General features: G+C 39.3%; 1 long non-coding RNA gene across 1 annotated transcript in view; it reads left to right on the top strand.

The window, feature by feature from the left end:
• Window positions 1-23,671, top strand: part of LOC121029930 (uncharacterized) — a 65,088-nt gene that overhangs the window by 18,415 nt on the left and 23,002 nt on the right. The gene's annotated exons all lie outside the window — the stretch shown is intronic.

Here is a 23,671-nt window from a genome sequence, read left to right as displayed (position 1 = left end):
CTGAAATGTGAGTATTTTTTGAGTTGTTTGGTATCCTGGGCACAGAGTTCCCGATCTTCTGTGGCCGGCATCATGTGTGTTTTTTGTGTTTGTGTTATAATTACACGTGACATTTCATCTTCTTCTCACTAGGTGTGTTTCATCCTTTATTTGAATAGGTAAGCCAAGATACAAATCTGGTCTTGAGCCAGATAAATTCGGGTGACACAAAAATTAAGTGATTATTGAGAAGGAAGCATTTCATTACCCTCTTACCGTGTTTTTATATCCAGTAGAACACCAGTATTGGAGATTACAAGGATCTTAAATATGATGGAAGGTACTAAGACCCTGAGTCTTCTTTAAATATTACCAGTGAATAGAAGTGGATATTCATTAATCAATTAACACATATTTATTGAATGCCTCTGAGTTTAAAGAGTTTGAGGTACTGCTGTGAGACTCTGTAGTGATCTCAACAGCACTTCCTAGAAACTCAAATGGGGGGGGTGGCATTCGTATTCAGCCAGATTCAGGTGTAGTTCCAGGGAGACCGTTCCTTAGAGAGAGTCAGATAACCTCTCCCAGCCTGCTCTTGACCATTGGCCCCACATAACTACGACACTGACTTCCTGTTACACTCACGGAAAATGGAATGGTGAGGTTCTCATGAACTTTTAAGTCAAAGTGCTGTTGTTGAAACTCATGCAGTGCGACATAACAGTGTGTGGTCAACAACTAAAATAAAAAAGTAGTATTCTTTACTTCTGTGAGTTTAAGAAAAAACTGTAAGTTAAGTATGAGCCTGTGTGGTGAGAACTGCCTTGTCCTCTATCTGCCCTGCGGTCTTTTAATTCTTGTATGCCCTTTCCAGACCCAGTATTGCCCTGGTTAAATCGGCCTAGGGTAACATCCTGTGTTGAGTTTTTTTCCAGGGCACAATTCTCTGTATGAAGACTCAGCAACAAGGTCACCTTGGTGGCTCAGTTGGTTAAGTGTCCAGCTCTTGGTTTTTGGCCTCAGGTCATGATCTCAGTTTGCGGGCTTGAGCGCCATGTCAGACTCTGCACTGACAGTGTGGAGCCCGCTTGGGATTCTCTTTCTCTCTCTGCCCCTTTTCTTCTGGCTTTCTCTGTCTCTCTCTCAAAATAAATAAATTTTTAAAAAGTTAAAAAAAAAAGAGTCAGCAACATTTTTATGGAAGGGGCCAGATACTTTAGATTTTACAGATCTGTTAGTTTCCTAGGCTGCCGTAATAAAATACCACAAAAACTGAAATTTGTTTCTTTTGGTGGTTCATATCAACAGATATTTACTCTCTTAGAGTTTTGGAGGCTCTGAACAAGAAACCATTCCACGTCTCCTTTCAAGCCTCTGATGGTTGCTGGCAATCCTTGGTGTTCCTGAACTAGTAGATGCCTCGTTTCAATCTCAGCCTCTATCTCCACATAAATTCCTTCCTTCTGTGTATCTGTGTACCTTCCTGTTTTTATAAGGACACTAGCCATTGAATCTAGGGCCTACCCTAACCCAACATGACCTCATCTTAATTTCATCTACAAAGACCCTATTTCCAAATAAGTTCACATTCTGAGGTTCTGGGTGGATGTGAATTTTTGGGAGATATTATTCCACCATTCCAGAGGGCCATATGGTTACTGTTGGAATGACTTAACCCTGTTGTAGCATATAAGCAGCAATAAACAATACATCAATGAATCAGTGGGCTGTGTTCCAATAAAATGTTATTTATGGACACGGAAATGTGAATTATACGTGATTTTCACATGTCATGAAACATTGTTCTTCTTCTGATTTTTATCCAGCAATGTAAAAAACTATTCTTAGTTTGTGGATCATAGAAACAGTTAAGAGATGGGACAGGGAACAGCCAGATTTGACCCACGGGTCATAGTTGGCCAACATGTGATAGTGTCGGTGGGCAGACAGAGGTAACTATCGGGTAATTTTCCTTCCTTCTGCTCATAAACCAAAGAGCCAAATTTGTGGAAAACCTGTTTGTGATTTGCATCAAGCAATTTTTGTTAGATAGCTTCATGTTTCAGCAGAGGGAAAACCAGACTGATCGGTAATGATGCTTGTTTGGCAGCATCATTCCTGATACGCTTGCCAAAATTTTGGAGAGGATTTTGTTGTCAAGATTAAGAGGTGATGCAGGCTTAAATGAAGAACATGACCTGGAGTCCTTATGCTGAAGGATTAGAACATTTCCCTCATGGGCTCGTAGTATTCCCTGTGCCAAATGTTGGAGTATACTTTGGAGGTGATTTTAAATTAAAGGCATTTTATGACTCAATACTACATGGCATCCTTTGAGATGTTGTCAATCCCTAGATACCCATTCAGGGCCAGATATTAGATAATACTCTGCACATCTGCATTATCTTCTAATGCTAAGAGTTCCCAAGTCATCTAGAGGCAAAGTAAACCTGAACTTTCTGATTTATCGTGTGTATTCTTTTTCATCAGATGTATATGATACACTTTTTTAAACTCATTGTTAAAGACTGTGATTATATATATGCCTTTTCAAATTGCAAAACCGATGCATGATCTTTATAGGAAATTTGAATAATGCCAAAATGAGTAATATAAAGAGTGAAAGTTTCCTATAATCCCAATTCCCAGAGATAATTTCTGAGATCTTGGTATTTATTTTTCCAAAAATTTCCACCCCATGTAATTGCGAAAGCAAATGAAACAGTACACTGAACGGATAGTTTCCATGTTTTAAGGAGATGGAGGGAAAAAGCTCATGAACGTAAAGAACAAAATGTATGACTAGGTATACAGATAGTCCCCAACTAACAACGATTCGACTTCTGACTTTTTGTCTTTATGATGGCACAAAAGTAGTATGCATTCAGTAGAAACTGTACTTTGGCAGGGCTCTTGGGTGGCTCAGTCGGGGATATCGCGGCTCAGGTCATGATTCGGCTCAGGTCATGATATCGCGGTTCATGACTTCGAGCCCTGTATTGAGTATATGGAACCTTACGTAGAGGTTGCTGAGAGCTCAGAGCCTGGAGCCTGCTTCTGATTCTGTTTCTCCCACTCTCTCTACCCTCCCCCACTCACGCTCTCTGTCTCTCCCTCTCTCTCTTTCAAAAATAAATAAATGTTAAAAAAAAAAGGTAGAAACTGTACTTTGAAGTTTGAATTTTTATCTTTTCTGAGGCTAACGTTATTCATATATATATATATATATAAAACAATGATATTATATTATACCAGGCAGTGGCAACCAGCCACAGCTCCCAGGCAGCCATGCGATCATGAGGATAAACAACTGACACACTTATAACCACTCTGTACCAGTACAGACCTTCTGTTTTTTGCTCTCAGTACAGTATTCAATAGAATATATGCGATATTCAACAGTTGTTATAAAGCAGGCTTTGTGTTAGATGATTTTGCCCAACTGTAGGCTAATACAAGTGTTCTGAGCATGTTTAAGATAGGCTAAACTATGATGTTCAGTAGGTTAGGTGTATTAAATGCATTTTCTTTCTTTCTTCTTTTTTTTTTTTTTTTTTAAAAAGTAGGCTTCATGCCCAATGCAGAGCCCAATACGGGGCTTGAATGCATGACCCTGAAATCGAGACCTGAGATGAGGTCAGGAGTCTGACATTTAACTGACTGAGACATCCGGGTGCCCCTGAATTTTCAACTAAAGGTATTTTCAATTTACGATGGGCTTATCAGGAGGTAACCCCCTTGTGAGTAGAGGAAGATATGTAAATATCTAATTATGCATTGAACTCATAGTATGCTGATAACAGGATATGAAAAAGTCATATTTCCTGATCTTAAGGTATATATCTTTTGTTTTTGTTTCCATTCCAATAAGCAGAGAACGACCCACCGTAAGTAATGACTTACATATATATATATATAGATATATATATATATCTATATATATATCTATAGATATATATATATATCTATATATATATATATATCTCAAAATCTTGTTATTCAGAAACTCGCTAGGCCTTGGGTTTGGCAATGAATCTTTTCTCTCTGCTACAAAGAAATTCTAAACAGCTATCCCTCCACCTTCTTCGAGGACATCAATATTTTAGTGAGGTTTTACATCAACACATTTTAGTAGAGGTTTTATCTACTGGGAATTGAGATAACTTGTGACCTTCAGTTTGATCTAGGTAGGAGTTGATTGCCAGGATCTGAAGTGGATTTCAGTAATAACTGGTGTGGTATATGTGCTTAGTAGCCCAGAACAGAATGGCCGAATTATCACCATTCTTCGATGACATGGAATCTTGTATACAAAAGTGGATAGATAATCCTCCACTTGCACACAAAAGTGGATAATCTTAACACTTACAATATGCCTGCAAGTTGCCAGCATCCTCTATTACTAGTGTCTTAGGGAACAGTATGGGCTTTGGAACCAGACAGACCTGGGCACGAGTCCTAAATTTATCCTCACAATGTGTGGAGCCATAAGTTACTTTAACTCTGAATTTTCTTATCTGCAAAACAGGAATAAATAGTACCCACTTTGTACAAGCGTCATAAAGATTAGTGTTAATGTGTGTGTGAAGCACTGAGCCGGTGTCTCACATTTAGAAGGAGCTCAAAAAATGTTATTTCTTTTTTATTGTTACTATTGGAGAGATCTTTAGATGATCCAATCCAACTCTCTTATTTAACAGGAAGAAATTGTATTCAGAAGGTTTATTGCTCTTAGGTTCCTCGGGTAGTTAGCGGCAGGCCAGGAAGGGTAATTTTGACACTCTGATTCTTCCCCCATCTTTTCATTCACTGAATTCATTCATTCATTTATTCATTCTTTATTCATCATTTATTATGCAGCCATTAAATTCCAGTTATTGTGCTGAAACCTGAGAATATAAAGGAGAATAAAATGCAGACTGTCTTGAGAAACTTACAGTCTAATGGAAAACAAATGCATACATAGATAAATTATTGTTCAGTTTGTTAGATGCTATAAGGAAGTTATTTTATACATATTTGTTAAAAATGGTCTGAATAGTGGCCTGACTTAACTGTGGGGAAACATTAAGGCTTCATAAGGCAGCATGATATTTGAATCTAGCCCTGAAGCACGTACTGAAGATTTGAAAAGCAGCTAAGTGTGTGTATGTGTTTCAGTATGTGCTTGGGAGGGCAATGGTGGTTGCAGGTGGTGGAAAAAACAGCCTGTGCAGAAGTTATGATGGTGTTAAAGAGTGTGGCATATTCAGGGCAGCTTGGATAGTTCAATGTGGTTTGGGTAGTGGGAAGAGGTGAGACCAGAGGATGCCACACAAAAGTGTCTGTAATGTAGCACCTCTTTTTCTACTGAAATGCAGTCAAGCATTTTGTGGTAGCCAGAGTCCTAATGAAAGTTAAGTGTACATAAGGGGATACATGAGTTTTTGTGATAAAACTCATCGGGATGTTTTGGGATAAAATGTGGTCCACCTTCAAATTAACAGGGCCACGATTGAACAAAGAAATTCTGTGTAAGGGTTGACTTACAGATAGTAGGCACTGAATAAGTATTCGTTAAACATTTTTATACAGTGGTCCAGTTACTTTAAATTTACTTTTGATACAAAAATCTAGGACAATATAATAATTTACCCAATTCTGTTAAGTACAATAAAACTTTATTGACTTGTATTACAGTTCATATAATTATGTGCTTTATCTATTGTATTATGGTTATTAATTGACCTTTACAATCTGATTAATATAATTTGCTCATTTTTGTGGGATTTAACCCAGATAAAATTTCTTTTGATGGTCGCTAATTTGGCAAGGGGAATAGTCTGTACTGTCATAACTATATGTCCTATTTAATTACATCACATTTCTATGTTTAGTTGACATTCTGTCTCTTGTGCTCAGCATTTTACAGCATTTATGTATACCTTATGTGAATGAATATTTCCTGTTTTGATTTTGTTAAGGTGATTTATAGAAGTTTTTGTATGTGTATAATTAAAAAATTCCACCATGTATGTTTTTTTAGTGCAATGTAAATTATATCATCTTTGGAAAAGCGCTTTTTTCAGTGTATTATTCTATGCCTCCTATCCTAACATAACCATATTTCTACATTCCTTCGTATTTTGTTGATTCAGTGATTTGTTTCTTTTCTTCTCAGTTTTTCAGGAAGTTATCACTGTGACATTTATTGCACTAAATTTACTCAGCCAATCTTATAACTTTGTGATATAATTCTGAAGATGATCTGATTATAGAAACTTTAGCTTTGGTTTTGTTAAAAAGGATTTCTTTTAATGGAGCACCTGGGTGGCTCAGTCAGTTAAGTGTCCAATTTCGTCTGATGTCATGATCTCATGGTTTGTGAGATTGAGTCCCGCCTCAGGCTCTGCACTGACAGTGTGGAGCCTGCTTGGGACTCTCTCTCTCTCTCTCTCTCTCTCTCTCTCTGCCCCTCCCCACCCCTCTCTCTATGTCTCAAAATAAATAAACTTTAAAAAAATTAAGTTCTTAATTAGTAGGTTTATAAAAATTCAAGGATTTTTGGAACCACCCTTGGTACGTTTCCTATGTCTTTAAGCTCAACCATACTCGAGAAATACCCCAAGTCTGGGAATAATCACAACTGCTCTTGACTGCATGAAGCCAAGAACTTAGCCTGGCTGTGAAATTTTATCGTTAACTTCTTATCCCCATCACTGGGCCTTACCCCAAAAGAGGATGAAGGGGGCCGAATCTCCTCAGGGGTCTATTCAAGAGGTAATTAACATTCCTACCTAACCATTCTCTTCTTGCTCCCTTTGTAGGCTCAGTACTTAGACTCCCCCTCACCCTCAGTCTGGATTCTTTCAGTGAGTCCTAATTATATTCATGGCCTTGGCTTTTAGGCTGAGGTAGCCTTTATGATCAATTTACGGGCTATTTTCAAAGAAACTTCCCAGTGTTTTACAGGGACTTTATTTACTTTCACAAGACCTCATCAATGTATTCATTATACAGAACCACATTGGTTGGCTTTCCTACTCTTTCCTTCACGCTGCCACCGCCATCGGAAATTACATTGCAGGCAGAGGCTTCACGCAGAGAAAAGATGTCTCCTTATTCCGTGGAAGCAATTTCTGTCCTATGTGTTACTTCGGCTGTCATAACATTCTCAGGCATGAACTTCACTCTCTTGATTAATATTTATAGCCTGCTCTTTAGGTACCTGTAATGTCGGTGTCTGTGGGAGTGGGGAGCTCAGTACGTGGTAGGCGGGAGAGTTGATACGGTCTGTTAATACATAAAGAGACCAGGGTTGTCCGAAGGCTCCACTGTCAAAGAAAGCCCTGGGACTCATTCTGGCCACTCCAAGTAGCAGGTGGCATGACCCTTGGACTTGGGGCAGAAGACCCCAGCCCCTTGATGTTATTATAGCCGCTCGCTACTGGTTTGCTCTGTGACTTCAAGCAGTTCCTTGATGTTCGAGACCTTTATTTCCCCACTCATGATGTGGACTGAAAGACTGGCTCCGTGGAGCTTGTTACAAACAGGACAAATGGCAGGTCTGGGAGGCTGCCTTCAAGACATTCTCCTGTTCTCAGGAAGGATAAAAGTGGAGTCTTTTCTTCCCCCTGGAAAGAAGCTCCTTCCAGCAGTAGCTTACAGTTACAGGCACTGGAAAGGCCGGTCTGCGCCCTGCACTCTGCTGACGCTCAGATCCTGCCCAGCTCTGGCTTAACACAACCATATTGCAGGTCTCCAAGTAGATCATGATACAGGATCTGGGCAGGCTTGAAGAGCAAAGAGAAAAAAAAAAAAATGCTGGAATGTCTATCTGGATTGAGAACTGCTCAGGAGCCCTTTACGTAAACGTTTCTAATCTCTGTCATTAAGTTAGCAGGTGATTTTTGACAAACTACCTTGTGCTGTGTATCAATTTTTGTGCTTTATTAACTCATTATGGTTTACTCAATTAACACATGTTCTTGGAGAATCCACTATGTCTACGATATCATAAAATGCTATCCAAATTTTAGGGTTTAGGTCAAATGCTGCCTTCTCCATGAATGTTTTTTGAGACCTTTATTTGCAGGTACTCTTTCTTTGCTCTGGTTTCCTACTTTTTAACGTTCTTATGTGATGGTAAATATTAATGTTCTTTGTGTACATGTTCTCTTCCTATACTATAATTCTTATTTATCATCGAATCCCTAACCTGTACATCCCTTTGTACTTTACAGATAACTCAATAAATATGTAATAGAAGATATAGAAAAATAGCAGTAGTATAAGACAGTATATGATACAATGTGGGCAGATGGGTGGTACAGATAATATGTGTTCAAAGAATTAGGAGAAGTGACTTGATGAGGAGGGACAGCCCCTTGGAAGTCGTCAGGGTGGTAATGAGTGGAGGGGGAGCGAAGGCATTTCAAGTAGAGAAAAAGCATTAGCAAATGGCACACGTGGAAGAGAATATATCTTTGGGGAGCCGGGAGGAGATGATAGACAGTAAGTAACCACTAGAGGAGGGGACATTGCAAATGTCAAGCTAAGGCAATTAAATTCTTCTGAAAGCCAAGGCTGGCTGCTCAAAAATGCTTGAGCAAGTGCGTGACAAGATCAAAGAGATATCTCAGGGAGATTTCTCCGGAATGGTATGCAAGGTAGTGAGAGAGCCAGGCAGTGGGGCGAGAGAGAAGAATTAGTTACTAGTGCAAGCGCGTGTGAGCACCTTGCCCCAGGTATGGAGGTGTGAGGCTGTGCGACCAGAGCAGAGGAAGGGACTCTAAAGATTACAAAATGCAAGGATCAATAGGAGGGTGTGGCTGAGTTAAGGAGTAGGAAAGGGGTGGAATGAAAACCGACTCCCAAGTTCCTGTGTTTGGACGACTCGGAAAATAGTGATATCATTTATAATAATCAGAAAATCCATCTTGGAAGGAAAATAATGCATTCAGCTTTGGACATTTCTGCTTGAGAAATGCACTGGAATGGGCGGGTACAGAGGAGACAGCTGTTCAAGTTCAGGACTGGAGGTTAGGAAGAGGGTCCTAGGTAAGGAAGTTAATGCAGATAGAGTCCAGCGACTTGCTCTTGTTATAAGCTGGCAGGACAAAATCCTATTTGGTTTTGCCATCTGCCTTTGCCTTTTGTAAAGCACCTGGCACATAGTAGGCATTTTGTGATTCTTTTTTTTTTTTTGCAAGCTACCTGGAATCATAAGCAGCCCTGTGCCACCTGTGTCTAAGCTCAAGGTACAACGAAAGCACTTAAATGTGGAATTCACAAGCCCATAAAATACTCAGGTAACAGTCTTAGTCTTCTCCCTCTCCTGGGAAATATTTTATTAGTACAAGTTACCAAATTCAGTTTTATAACTTGTTTTAAATATAAAATATGTTGAAAGGCTCTAAGCCCGTTACAGGCAGGATGCCTCAGTTAATTGGTATTTTGTACTCGCTGAGCTCTCAGGACCCTTAAAATTCTGAGAAATCTATGTTTCTTGAAGTCAAGTTAAAAAAAAAAACAAAAAACCAAATAGAACTTAGCTAAACCTACCAATCATTGAAATATTGAGCGTGTGTTTTACACCACACACCCCTCCCGTTGGCCCCATGCTGCTCTGTAAAGTAATCCAGTACTGAAAATGATCACTGAGACTTGCGAACGGGACGTTTTGGTTCCACTTCTGCAGCTTTGTGGTCTGCTTCTCTCCTCCCAGGCTGGGAGTGCTGGAGCAATGCATCTTTCCACGGGTGCAGGGAAGAAGTCAGTTCTCAGAGGTGCTGGACCGATGCCTGGTTGCTCCTGGAGAATTGTGCGGCCGCCAGCGCAGCTGCGCTCCTGGTTACACGCTGACCAAGAAAAGTCCCTTTCTATGCCCTGATTTCTCAGCCCGTAGACACCGAGGCACCAGGATGTTGCAAGGAATGGGGAGGCGCTCTGCCCTATAAGTATGACCTCCCCGAGTTGCCCCCCTTCCTCCTCGCTCTAGCCTAAACTATGGTTTACACTAATGCAGCACGGAGACGACACAGGGAAGTCTCTCCTCCCTTCTGAGAAAGACACGCATCCCTGCCAAGCTGCAGAGAAAGAAAGGATGGCAGGATGGTAGGAAAGGGCCTTTTTTTGGTTTCTGCTGCAGTGACTGGAGGAGGTGTGGCATCATAGCAAAGCCCTGAATTGGGACACAGCAGGAGGGGTGCTACTCCTTAGCTGTGTGACTCTTTTCAAGTTACTCTCCCACTCTGAGCCTGCATTTCCTCTTTGCAAAGTGTGGGTCTCCAACTAGATGATCTCTAAAGCCTCTTTCCTTTCCTAATATTCTATTCTTTTTTAATTTCATGGGGTGAAAGAAATAAACACTTTAAGTTAGTCTTGTCATAATACCACTGGATTACTAGGCCATGTCTAGGTCACAGATAAACACTTCTCTATGCTTTTTAAATACCCTGGGAAGAATAAAGAAAAAGTAAGTTCGGAGGATAAAATTGCCCTTCACCTTTCTGTTAAATTCAGGAAACCACAACCTTGATCTAGGGCTCATAAATTGGCCAGAACCTGAGTTTTGAGGTGGTAACCACTTGTAGGCTGAACTTGTAGGCTGGCCTTGAACGTGTACGTGGGGCTCCCGGCCTGAAGGACTAAGTTACAGCATGGAGGCAAGCCAGCTTCTGATTAAACCCTTCCACCTAGCTCTGCTTCTGGTTGTTAGGGGGCGAGCTTTCGGTTGCCACTGTGAGTGGGAAACGGGGTTGGTGCAGACCCTTGGCGGGGGTTGGCATCTCTCTGCTCATGCGTGTTGCTCACGCTGAAATCCCATAATGTCCCCCAGGCAGCTTAATTCTGTGGTAGAACCAACTTGAATAATTAAACAAAGCAAAGATTTGACAACACTGTACTTGTGGTACAACACAGCTGTGATTCCGTGAGCTCAGCGGGGAGAAGGAGTTGGGGGCATCTGTCACAGCAAAAGCATGCTTTGGAACAAATAACAATTTAGCAGACATCCCATGTGCTCTAGAATAGAGGCTATGAAGAATATGGTCTGTCAGGAGTGAATGGGTCATGGAGTCTGGCTGGGAGATGTTCAAGGGGCAGTTCATGTCCGCTTGGCCACGGGCGTCTTAGGAAACGAATCTCCGTGCCAGGGGTGGGTCACCACATGTTACTCTTCTTCTAGAAACACTTACTAATTGGTTCGTGGATGAGCGGTAAGTAAACAGCTGGAGAAAAAGATCAGTCTTTGGCACAACTAAAAATTTGATACCTTTTGTGTGTGTTGGTGGGAACCCTAAAGGTTGAAAAAGACTACAGATCCTTTGTCTATGACATATAACAGAAGTTGGTGTGTTTGAAAGAATTTCTTCCCTGTTGCCTTCTACTACTGGGTAAGGCTTTAAAGAAGTAAAAATGGTTCATAAGAAGTAACCAGTTTTCTGATGCGGGACTCTGACTCTCTGCATTGCAAAAGGATTCTCCTTTATTTTATCTCGAATGTGATGGCTCTTTGTGTTCCCAAGCAGGACAGGGGATGCTTTTCAATAGTTGTTTCCTCCCCAGTGACAGTCAGTTCTGCAGAAGCCATTTGTGCAGGGAGCATGATCTGCTCAGCAAATGAGAACCTGAGCCTTTTAAGCATTGGGACAATTCTGTGACGCCATATCTGTACAGAGCAGCAGTGAGCTCAGATCTTAATGTTAAATACCTTTGAACTGCAGGGCTCAGCTACAGGAATAGATCAGCATTGATTCTAAAAAGCAGCAATATGAATATGTGATTTGTATATCTGACTTCAGAAATCTCCAAGAAAGTTAAGTTACTGTTATGCTTCTTTGTGTGTGATTAATATAACTGCAATCATAGTTGTTTTCTAAAAAAAAAAAAAAAAAAGTCAGTGCCCTTCAGAATTCAACTTTTTCTCATTTTTAACATGGGCAACTTATGTAGTTTAAGATCACGGTAAAGTTCTGAAAGCACGTATTTCAAATATTACGGAAGATGTGTGAAAATATTAAACATTGATTTTTTTTTTTTTAACTCTTTAAAATCTTTTTTCTGATCTGGGCTGTCTTGCATTGACTTTTTTTTTTTTTCCTCGTTTTCATTTATTTTTCCCTTCTTGATTTCTGTCTCCGCTTTTGGAGATGTCTCCCTTCCTTGTCCACTGTGGAATCCACACGGCATTTTGTTCTTTCTCCATCAGATAATGTCTTCATCTTGGTCTGATGACCACAGCACCAACCAGGTATCTGTCCATCACTCTGGTCCCACCTCTGTCAGACTTGTGGTGGGTCTGCTGCAACAATAACTGCCTGATAGATTGGTCACAAAACTCAAGTCATTTTCTATAGAAAATTCTCTTCCCTTAGGTCCTACTGTTGGCCGCCCTGCTCAAAACGCTGCCCCATGTTCTCGCCTGGCCAGTCCCAGAACCTGGCATTCTTGTGCCCATGACGGACCCTCCCGTTCTTAGTTATCCCATGCCTATAACTTTACTGGGTCTCCCTACGTCACGTTTCTCAACTTTGATCACTACAAAATATTTCAGAACAAAAATTTCTTTACTTTCTGGTAAACCCACTTACTTTTTGGTAAACCCAAACTTTCTGTTTGCAACCCACTTGGCTTCAAATTGTTTTATCAGATTTTTCTCATGTTTAGCTTTACCTTTAATGTATCCACATGTAACTTTTAGGGCAAAGCTCCCAGACTCCCATTACTTAAGTTTCCTCGTTGTAGGCTACATATACTTTTTCTATAAAGCCTTGGCCATTGTCAGTCATATCCCTCCCACGGGTCTACTCCCAACGGTGCTCAACGTCTTTTCCCCTGTTCTGGAATGCACTCCTTCCTTTTATTTGCCAAATCTACGTCTATATGGAGCAGTGGCTTAGAGCTTGGGTGCTAGGAGCCAGATGTCCTGGGTTCAAATTCTAGCTCTGCCATTTGCCATCTGATTCCTGTTGTACAAGACACTTAAACTACCTGAGCCTCAATATCTTCATGTTTAATATGGAGATGATAATATGACCTTACTTGATAAGGCTGTTGTAAAGACTGAATGAGTCAGTTCACATAGAGCTTAGAATGGGTCTTCACAGGGTGAACACTACTTACACACATTCAACGTTTCACTGGTCTTCACTGTCTGAAGGTATGTCTCACCCCAGTCTCTTTTCTTTTCATCCTCTGAAGACTGAACACAAGATTCTGCACGTAGAAGTTGCTCAATAAATATTTGTTGAAATCATCTAGACAGTGTTGGGAGACAGCTGACTTCTGTGGGTTTGGGACTTGAGTCTTGTTTGCCTGAGAAGAGAACAGGGCACTGCCATATATCCTATGTCTTATGCTGTGTCCTTGGTCCCTATAAGAGGGCCTGACATATGGTGAATGCTCAAAATTTGCTATAAATGTTTGAATAAATGAATGAATGAAATAAATTGTCAAACTTTTCAAAGTTTAATTTAGCAACCACTTGAGTCACGATGAAATAGCGTAATTTATTTTTAAATTAGAAATCATTTTTAGCGTTAGGAATAATAGTATATATAAAAAGAAAAGTTACATATAAAATACATAATATATGTGCACATGTAAAATATGCATACATAGAATATATAGTATATCTGTTAAGTATACATGTTATAAAACTATATACTTCTTATGTATATATATATATTTTTTTGAAAAGTAAAAAAAGACAAAACATACACAACCTCATAACTGAAAATATCTATATTTTCCTCAAATGTATGTATAGATTTGTTTTAAATGTGTAGATTTAAAAATAATGAAATCGAATCATAGTGTTCTTACTATTTTATAAACTCCATCATTTTGTTTACTCACACTTGTAGTGTGAACTAGATGTCTACTCTATAACAAACACTAAAAGTGGGTTACAGAGTCCATCGATTTTTTGGTTTTTTTCTTCTTTCGACACATCTACTCGTGCAGTCCCACTTTCTTACCCCTATGGTGTCTATTTGGAAATGTTACAATTTAAAATTTCCAAGAGGGGGGACGTCTAAATTATACTAGGACATATTAGCATTCCAGAAAATACGCTTAATAACTTTGCTTTTACTTTGATTTTCCTTTTAGTTTGATTTTATTATATTTTATTTGACATGGATTTATAGCTGAAATTCCCCAATTATTTCAGAACAAACACTGAAATTAAGGCTTTAGCAATAGAGCATACAGGTGGTGAGCATACACTTCGGTAGATGTTTTCAAGGAGATTAAAGCCTTTTGCTTTCTATTTAGCAAATGTACCATTCAACTGTATGTGGTGGGAGGGTCTCACAAGTAGCTCTCTCTTTCTCTTACAGCTGTAAGGGAAAGTAAAGACACTGCTGCTTCTCCCCAATTCCATTTTTGTTTACAACGGACTTTCAGTTTTAAAGGTCACTATAATGTCAAAATGGCTGAACAACAGGGCACAACAATTGACTGGAGAAATGACAATGATTTAACCAAGAAGCCTTCCATTGTAAATGGGGCAAGAGTAATAGAGAAGGTGTTGGATCAAGGGAGCAGTTTGGGCCCTGCTGTTGAGAGCTTCAGGTAACTGCTGCAGGGGTTGTGCAACTCTACCTGGCCTTGTGGGTGGCTGGGACAGCCCCGTGGCTGGACTGGCCTTGAACCAGGAAGTCAGGTTGTCAGTAAGCTCACTTTGCTTTCACAAATATTTACTAACCACCACTTTCTTCTCCTCATTGCCACAGAAATGAAAAAGAAAGGGAAAAGCAATTTTAAAAAGCAACATGAGTTTCAGTTTCAGGTTTGTGAGGTATTACAGATAAAGAGTTATGCTGAAGGAGCTTTTTTTGTTTTGTTTTGCTTTAACACAAGATTTTTGTTTCTCCTGATTCACTGAAACGGCATAGCTAGTAAATGTTTAAAAGATGAATTTCAGATAAGACCTATGAGTGAAATTAATACACATATCCAGTTTGCAAGTTGGGCTGAGCTTTGAGTCTAGAGGATAAGGGGATAGAATGAGGAGAAAAGGTAGTAATACTCACATATCTAATTAAGGGTTATTGGGGTAATTTAATTATGCCAAGGACAAATAATAATATTTCATGAAATGACAAAGATAATCCTGAAGAAATGGACAATTTCTATAAGGTCCCTACATACCATATCATACCTTTAACCAAAAGAAAATTACAATATATGCACCAAAGTGTCCTTGTAATAGCTTTGAATAACTGTGGCATGTTTTCTTGGTCCAATGGTGAATATCATGGACAAGTCAGAGATATTTCATTATTCCAAAGGTTCTGTGGAAGGAGTTTTTGGTAATGTCTCTATAACTACTAATAGAAAAGTACATTTTTGTGACACAGAGTTTTTATTTACTTGGAGTTTGTCTTCTAAACGTGCAATGTCCAGGGACGCCTGAGTGGCTCAGTCCGTTAAGCGTCTGACTTCAGTTCAGATCATGTTCTCATGGATTGTGAGTTCAAGCCCCGCGTCGGGCTCTGTGCCGACAGCTCAGAGGCTGGAGCCTGCTTCAGCTTCTGTGTCTCCCTCTCTCTGTGCCCCTCCCCCCGTTCACGCTCTGTCTCTCTCTGTCTCAAAAATAAATAAACATAAAATAAATAAATAAATGTGCAATGTCTAAAGAGAATGACACTCTGAAAGCACAGTACAGCTTCAGCTGGTTAGTTCCATTTCTTCCTCACTTTAAATCTGTTTTAGGCTTATGCAACACCAACAGAATGGAATGATTACTAAAGTATTTACTTTGTAAAGATACTAATTTTCCAACAGACCTTTCATACATTAGAAGGTCCTTGGGAATCAAATCTTATCTTTTTCTTTCTCTCTGCCTTCTAGCTCCCTGTCTGGTAGAACTTGTAAAGTAAATTGTTTCAATGTCCTTGAACATTTTGTTCACATACTTTGAAAAAAGGCAGGGGTGCAAAATGATGTTTTTCCAGGTACCATATTACAAAAAGAAAAAGAGTGCCTATTAGTCCAGCTTCTATATAAAACTTTTCAGTCTTCCAATTTATGAAAGCACAGCTAACTAGAATATTAGAGCTAGGTAGAAAGACTTTTAATGAACCCTTTGATTTACTAGAATTAGAAAATATTTAAGGGGCACCTGATCTGGCTGGCTCAGTTGGTAGAGCGTATAACTCTTGATCTCAGGGCTGTGGGCTTGTGCCCCTGTTGAGTGTAGAAATTACTTAAGAGACTAAAGTGTTTTTTTTTTTTTCAAGATATTTAAAGGATCACTTAGGCTCTGAAGCTAAACCAAATATTATCAATTTTTTCTTCATATAAATATGATATAGAAGCTCAATGAAAACGTTTGTGAAAAATAACACATACATCTGCGTATTTATTCCAGTCACTATATAGCTTAGTTTTGTCTGTTTTTGCAACCTGATGTAGATGGGGATCATCAGTGCCACCAACAATCAGAATTTATGTTCTGATCGTTCTACCGTCCTCGCCAACACTTGATACTGATGAACTTCATTTTTCTTTTTTTATTGCAGTATAGTTGACACACAATGTTGCATTCGTTTCAGGTGTGCAGCTCAGTGAGCTAACACGTTTGTACATTCTGGTATGTTCTCCACAGTGTAGTTACCCTCTTTGCTGTTACATTGTTACTACACCATCGTTGACTGTATTCTTCGCGCTGTGCCTTCGATTCCCTGTTGCTTACTCATTCCATAACTGGCAGCCTAGACCTTTCACTCCCCTTCATTCATTTTGCCCGGCCTCCCACCCCCCGATATCAGCAAACTTGAAAATTTTGCCTTTCCGGTGTTTGGCAACGGTATCTTGCAATTTTGGTTTGCATTTCCGTGATAACTGACAGGATTGGACATCTTTGGACATCTTCTAATATTGTTTTCATACGTTTCTGTTTTATTTTCACTTATGCCTCTTTTTTTCTATTGGATTGTTAATTTTCTTCAAATATACAGAAAATTTTCATATATTTGGATGCTACTCCTTTGCAAATTATGCTTTGCAAATATATTTTCTCAGGTAAACTTACAATGTATGTGTATTTTATCATGGAGGTTTCACTTGTATTCTGCAAAGTGAATGGTCTTACGTGTACAGAGCTACTGTCTCTGTGTATACCCAGGTAGCCATGACCTACATCAGGTATAAGCTATGTCCAGGACTGCAACAGAATCCCTTATGCCTCCCTTCTATTTGAATCTCCTGAACTGCACAAACTCAAAGTACTCACTGGTTTAATTTTATTTGGTGTTAACTCTTAAAGAATGGAATAACATCTACTATTTTTACCTGGGTTCTTTGACCCAACATTGTATTTGAGAGATGTGTGTAAAAATGCTCTTCTTTTTTATTGCTGTGTAGTATTCCACAGTGCAGCCATTTTGCAACTTTTCATTCTACAGTTGATGTGCACGTGGGTTCAGGTGTCAAGCGATTAAATATTCTTGCTGTAAACATTCCTGTACTTGTCTTTTGATGAACAACAGTCCTCAGTTTCCTTGGGTTTATACCCAGGAGTGGAATTTCTGGGCATTGATGTATTGCATGTTTGCCAAACTGTCTCATTTTCTCTTTAATGTGCATTCGCCTGACGACTAATGATGTTGAACAACTTTTCATGGGCTAAATTGTCATTCGTAAATTTCTTTTATTTTTCTTTTGCTCTTTCCTTTTTTTTTTTTTTGGATTGTCAGTTTTTCTGATTTTGATCTGTATTTCTTTGTAAACTATGGATTCGAGTCCGTGGTTAGACACATGTAACACAACTATCTTCTTTCAGTTTATGACTTGCCTTTTCAGTCTCTTTGTATTGTGTTTGGATAAACAGATGTGCTTAATTTTAATGATATCCAATTTATGACTTTTATAATAATGCTTAACATTACGTTAAACATTCATCTTTAAGAAATCTTTGCCTATGCCAAGGTTATATGTTCTCAATCTAGAAGTCTGGCTGTTTCAGCTTTCATGTTTTGGTCTATAGTACGTTTTGAAAAAAAATTTTAAGTAGTAGACACCATATGCCCGTTGTGGGGCTTGAACTCACAATCCCGAGATCAAGAGTCTCATGCTCTACCGAATGAGCCAGCCCGATGCCCAATTTTGAAACTTTTTTGGTCCTATAGTGTGAGGAAGTCAGGCTTCCTATTTTTCTTCCCATATGGATACCCAGTTGGCCCGACAATTTCAACAAATTGTTGAAACATTTTTCGTGGCATTGCGGTGACATCTTTGTTATAAATCGGATGATTGTATGCATGTGCCTCCAGTGCTATTCTCTTCTATTAACATATTTGTATCCTCTGTGCACCTTTTGATAGGTAATATTTCTAAAATGTAGACAAATATATCAGTCTTTTCCTTTATAGTTTATACACTGTTATGTCCTCCCTAACTCAAAGTAATAAAGATGTATTTCCATGTTGAGTACACCTGAAAGTTTTATAGTTTTATCTTTCAAAATTTTAAAAACTTTTAGGTTATAAGTATTTAATCAACTTGCAACTGATTTTTGAGACTCGTTTGAAGAAGAAATTCAATTCTGTTTTATTCCACATATAGTTGAATCATCCCTGCATTATATTTGGAGTAGCCCCCTTTTTTTCTTCTTTGAGCTACTCCTATCCCAGCTCTGTCACAGATTAACTTTCTATATACTCATGGGTTTGTTTCTAGACTCTGTGTTTTGTTCCATCAATCTATTTATCTGTTCTTGTATTGGGACCACACCACCCTGATTACCATATTTCCAAAGTTTCCAACATTTTACTTCTTTCAAGAGTATCTTGACAATTTGTGGCCATTTGCAGCTCCATATGAATTTAGAATAAATTTGTCAATTCCACAAAAATCCTTGTTAGGATTTTGTTTGGGTTTGCTTTGTATCTACAAGCTAATTTAATGAGAATTGTCATCTCTAGAATATTAAATTTCCCTATAGATTATGTGGTGTTTCGTTGAAGGTTTTTTTTTTTTTTTTTAGGATTTTCTTTAATGTCTTATATAATTCTCTCCATGAAGGTATTATACTTTATTTGTTAGATAACATATGGATCTTATATTTTTCTTACTATTACAAATAATATATTCTTTACTTTCTTAATCATGAAATTTAATATATATAGAAAATACACATGTATTTGGAGTTTAACAAATAATTTTAATAATTTTTTTAAGTTGATTTATTTATTTTGAGAGAGAGAGAGAGAAAACAAGCGGGAGAGGGCCAGAGAGAGAAGGAAAGAGAGAATCCCAAGCAGGCTCTGCACTGTCAGCACAGAGCCAAACTTGGGGCTCGAACTCACAAACCTTGAGATCATGACCTGAACCAAAACCAAGGGTTGGATGCTTAACCTACTGAGCGACCTAGGTGGCCCAGTTTAACAAATGATTTTAATTTTTTTTTTTCAACGTTTATTTATTTTTGGGACAGAGAGAGACAGAGCATGAACGGGGGAGGGGCAGAGAGAGAGGGAGACACAGAATTGGAAACAGGCTCCAGGCTCTGAGCCATCAGCCCAGAGCCCGAAGCGGGGCTCGAACTCACGAACCGCGAGATCGTTTCCTGGCTGAAGTCGGACGCTTAACCGACTGCGCCACCCAGGCGCCCCAACAAATGATTTTAAAGTGAACAACCATGTTAACAGTACTCAGGTCAACCAATAGGGTATTTCTAGCCTTGTAGCAAATATTCCAAGTTGCAACCCCCAGTCCCTTCCAGAAGTAACTACTGTCCTGACTTTTTAAATAATCACAAATTTACTTTATTTTTCTTTTTTTAGTTTTAACACCTAGATATACCATCTTAAATAATGTAGTTTACTTTTGTCTGTTTTTGGACTTGTTATGAACGGAATCTTTATGCATTCTCTGTCGTGTTTCTTTTATTCAACATTATGTTTGTATGATTGATCCATGTTGTAATGGTATGTTTTTTAAAAACTAGATTTTTAACATTTTGCTTCTGAAGCTTAGAAATTCAGTTGATTTTGCCTACTGATTTTGTATATAAGACAGTGATTTTCAGACTTTAGACAACAGGCAGTGCAGAACTGTGGCCCTAGAGGAAGGAAAATAAATGAGGAGAGCCCTATAAATGCCTGTTTGCTACCTGGGGAGAATTCCAGGCTGAAGTACAGTGGGGGAGAACCTGAACAGCCTGGCGGCTCCTTGAATCCAGGATACTGAGCTCAAGATTCAAAGGTACCAGGGCTGCTGAATTCTTAAGGCAGAGCAACGCAGATTAAAGAGCTGAGGGGCGCCTGGGGGGCTCGGTCAGTTAAGGGTTGGACTCTTGATTTCCGCTCAGGTCATGATCCCAGGGTTGGGGGACTGAGCCCTGCATGCTCAGCATAGAGCCCTCTGAAGAGTCTCTCTCCCCCTACCGTATGACTCAGAATAGCACTGCTAGGAATTTACCTAAGGGATACAGGAGTACTGATGCATAGGGGCACTTGTACCCCAATGTTTATAGCAGCACTCTCAACAATAGCCAAATTACAGAAAGAGCCTAAATGTCCATCAACTGATGTATGGATAAAGAAATTGTGGTTTATATACACAATGAAATACTACTTGGCAATGAGAAAGAACGAAATATGGCCCTTTGTAGCAACGTGGATGGAACTGGAGAGTGTGATGCTAAGTGAAATAAGCCATACTTAGAAAGACAGATACCATATGTTTTCGCTCTTATGTGGATCCTGAGAAACTTAACAGAAACCCACGAGGGAGGGGAAGAAAAAAAGAAGAGGTTAGAGAGGGAGGGAGCCGAAGCATAAGAGACTCTTAAAAACCGAGAACAAACTGAGGGTTGATGGGGGGTGGGAGGGAGGGAAGGGTGGGTGATGGGTATTGAGGAGGGCACCTTTTGGGATGAGCACTGGGTGTTGTATGGAAACCAATTTGACAATAAACTTCATATATTGAAAAAAAAAAAAAAGAGTCCCTTTCCCCTCTCCCTCTGCCAATCACCGGCTTGTGTGTGCGCTCGTTCTCTTTCTAAAAAAAAAAAAGAGAGAGAGAGAGAGCTGAAAAGAACTCTAGCATTCTGCAGAGGATTTGAGAATCTGCTGCTGGCTAAGGATCAGCACAGGTGTGCAAAGAAACTGTTTAAAGTCAGGAAAAGGCCTTCACAAAAAGATCAAACAGACAGTCCCCAAACTTCACACAGGATGAAAATGGTTTGTATCCCTACCACCCAGAGTGGAAAGACCTCCTTGATATTGACACAAGGTATCAATATCAAATAGAATCCTCACAAGGGGTACTTGGTTGGATGATTAGTCTAGACGTTCAGTCCCACCTCTAAAAGAGAACTTAAAAGGAGTCAGACTGTTTCCAAGTACCTTAACCATGTCCCAGAGCAAGATCAAGGATATCCATAAGAATACAAAAACATCCAGGACCCCACAAAATAAAATTCATAACATCTGACATCCAGTAAAAAATTAACGAGCATTCAAATGAGCAAGAAAATGCAGCTCAAGATGGGGGTGGGTGGGAAATACCAATCAATTGAAATTAATCCAGAAATAACACAGATAAAAAATCACTCCACTGTGGTAAATATTTTCCAATTTTTAAGTTATTTCTAATAATGTTTACTTTATATTTTTAATATTGTTCTTGCACTTCTATTTTCCCATTTATTTTATTTCCTATTTATTTTGTGTTTTAAAAGATAAGGTTTGAACTCTCTTATATTATCCCAACACAGACTTCTTTAGTCCCACTTACTCCTATTTGTTATATTACGCGTTTTTTGTTAATATTGACATGGTTAAAAATTTTGTTCACCGCTAAGATACAAACTATACTATACTCCTGGAGCGGGGGGGTGGCGGGTGCCTGGGTGACTCAGTTCATTAAGCATCTGACTTAGGCTCAAGTCATGATCTCTCCCTCTCTCACTGCCCCTCCCCTGCTTGCACTGTCTCTCTCTCTCTCTCTCTCTCTCACATGCATGCGCTCTCTCACTCTCCCTCTCTCAAAAATAAACATCAAAAAAAAAAAAAATGAAAGAAAGAAAGAAAAAGAAAAGAAAGAAGAATATTTTTCCCAGTGCACCTGGGTGGCTCAGTTGGTTAAGCGTCCAACTTTGTCTCAGGTCGTGATCTCAAGGTTTGTGAGTTTGAGCCCCACATCAGGCTTTCTCTGTCAGCACAGAGCCTGCTTCTGATCCTCTGTCCCCCTCTTTCTCTGCCCTGTCTCTGCTGCTTCTTCCTCTCAAAATAAATAAATAAGCTTGAAAACAAAAGTTTTTTCCCCTCAAAAATTAGAAGACGTTAATTCTTTAATTTTTCACTAAAAGTGCTATTATTTGAAATTTGATGCTATTTTTTAGTTATTTTTATTTTTAATTTTTTTAACGTTTATTTATTTTTGAGAGACAGAGCTTGAGCAGGGGTGTGTGGGGGAGAACAGAGAGAGAGGGGAGACATAGAACTGAAGCAGGCTCTAGGTTCTGAGCTGTCAGCACAGAGCCTGATGCAGGCCTTGAACTCACAAACCGTGAGATCGTGACCTGAGCTGAAGTCAGACGCTTAATCAACTGAACCACGTAGGTGCCCCAAAATTCAATGCTATTTTTATGTAACCTTCTGGAAACTTACAGAATCTTCTCTGTGTTCCAAGTGCTCTGCAGTTTCACAGTGATGTGCCTCGGTGTGCCTTTGGGCCTTGAAATTGAGTCCAGAATCTATGCTTATTAGTTCTGGAAATGTCTTATATTATTTCTTTAATAATGTCCTGTCTGCCAATTTAGCTGAGCTTTCTTTTCAGAATTTCTGTTATTCAGATATTGATCTCCTGCATTGATCCTCTAATTATCTTATCTTTTCTCCACTATTTTCAGGGCCTTTATCTTTTCATTCTACTTTCCTGGAGATGTTCTCAACTTTATCTTCCAACCTTTCTCTTGTTTTTGCTTTGTTTTGTTTTTCCATGTTATTTTTAAATTTCCAGAGCTCTTTTCTGAATGTATTTTTCTTTCTTTCTTCCTTTCTTTTCTATCTCCCTCCCTCTTCCCACCCTTCCTTCCTGTCTACAGTTTTTTGTTTTTTTTTTTTAATGTTTATTTTTGAGAGGAGAGAGAGTGAGCAGGGGAGGAGCATACAGAGGGGGACAGAGGATCCAAAGGGGGCTCTGTGCTGACAGAAGACAGCCCGATGTAAGGCTCAAACTCATGAACTGGGAGATCATGACCTGACCCAAAGTCAGACACTTAACCAACTTAGCCACCTAAGAGCCCCTGTAGTTTTTGTTTTTTTAAAAAAATCTTTTATTTGCTTTTCTGCTTCCTTCATTTTCCCCCTAGGCTGTGCTGTTTTTTCCACCTATGAGCTTGTTAGAGTTTTTTTTTTATTTTTTAATGTTTATTTATTTTAAGAGTGAGAGTGGGGGAGGGGCAGAGAAAGAGGAAGAGAGAATCCTACAGAGACTCTGCACTGTCAGAGCTCAAAGCCTGACCTGGGGCTCAAAATCATGAACTGTAAGATCATGGCCTGAGCCGAAACCCAAGAGTCCGCTGCTTAACCGCCTGAGCCATGCAGGCGCCTCTCTTGTTAGAGGTTTTAACCAAATGTCTAAGGATCCTTGACTATTTATTCATATTATGAGTGAAGCATTAGAAAGCTAATTAGAATCTGGGAACAGGGGTTTCACCATTACGACTTCTGCACTAGATAGAACTCTAGTA

The sequence above is a fragment of the Herpailurus yagouaroundi genome, unplaced genomic scaffold (assembly GCF_014898765.1).
Source record: "Herpailurus yagouaroundi ecotype Mexico unplaced genomic scaffold, PumYag 139, whole genome shotgun sequence".
Lineage (NCBI taxonomy): Eukaryota > Metazoa > Chordata > Mammalia > Carnivora > Felidae > Herpailurus > Herpailurus yagouaroundi.
This window is presented reverse-complemented; position numbering and strand designations above follow the sequence as displayed.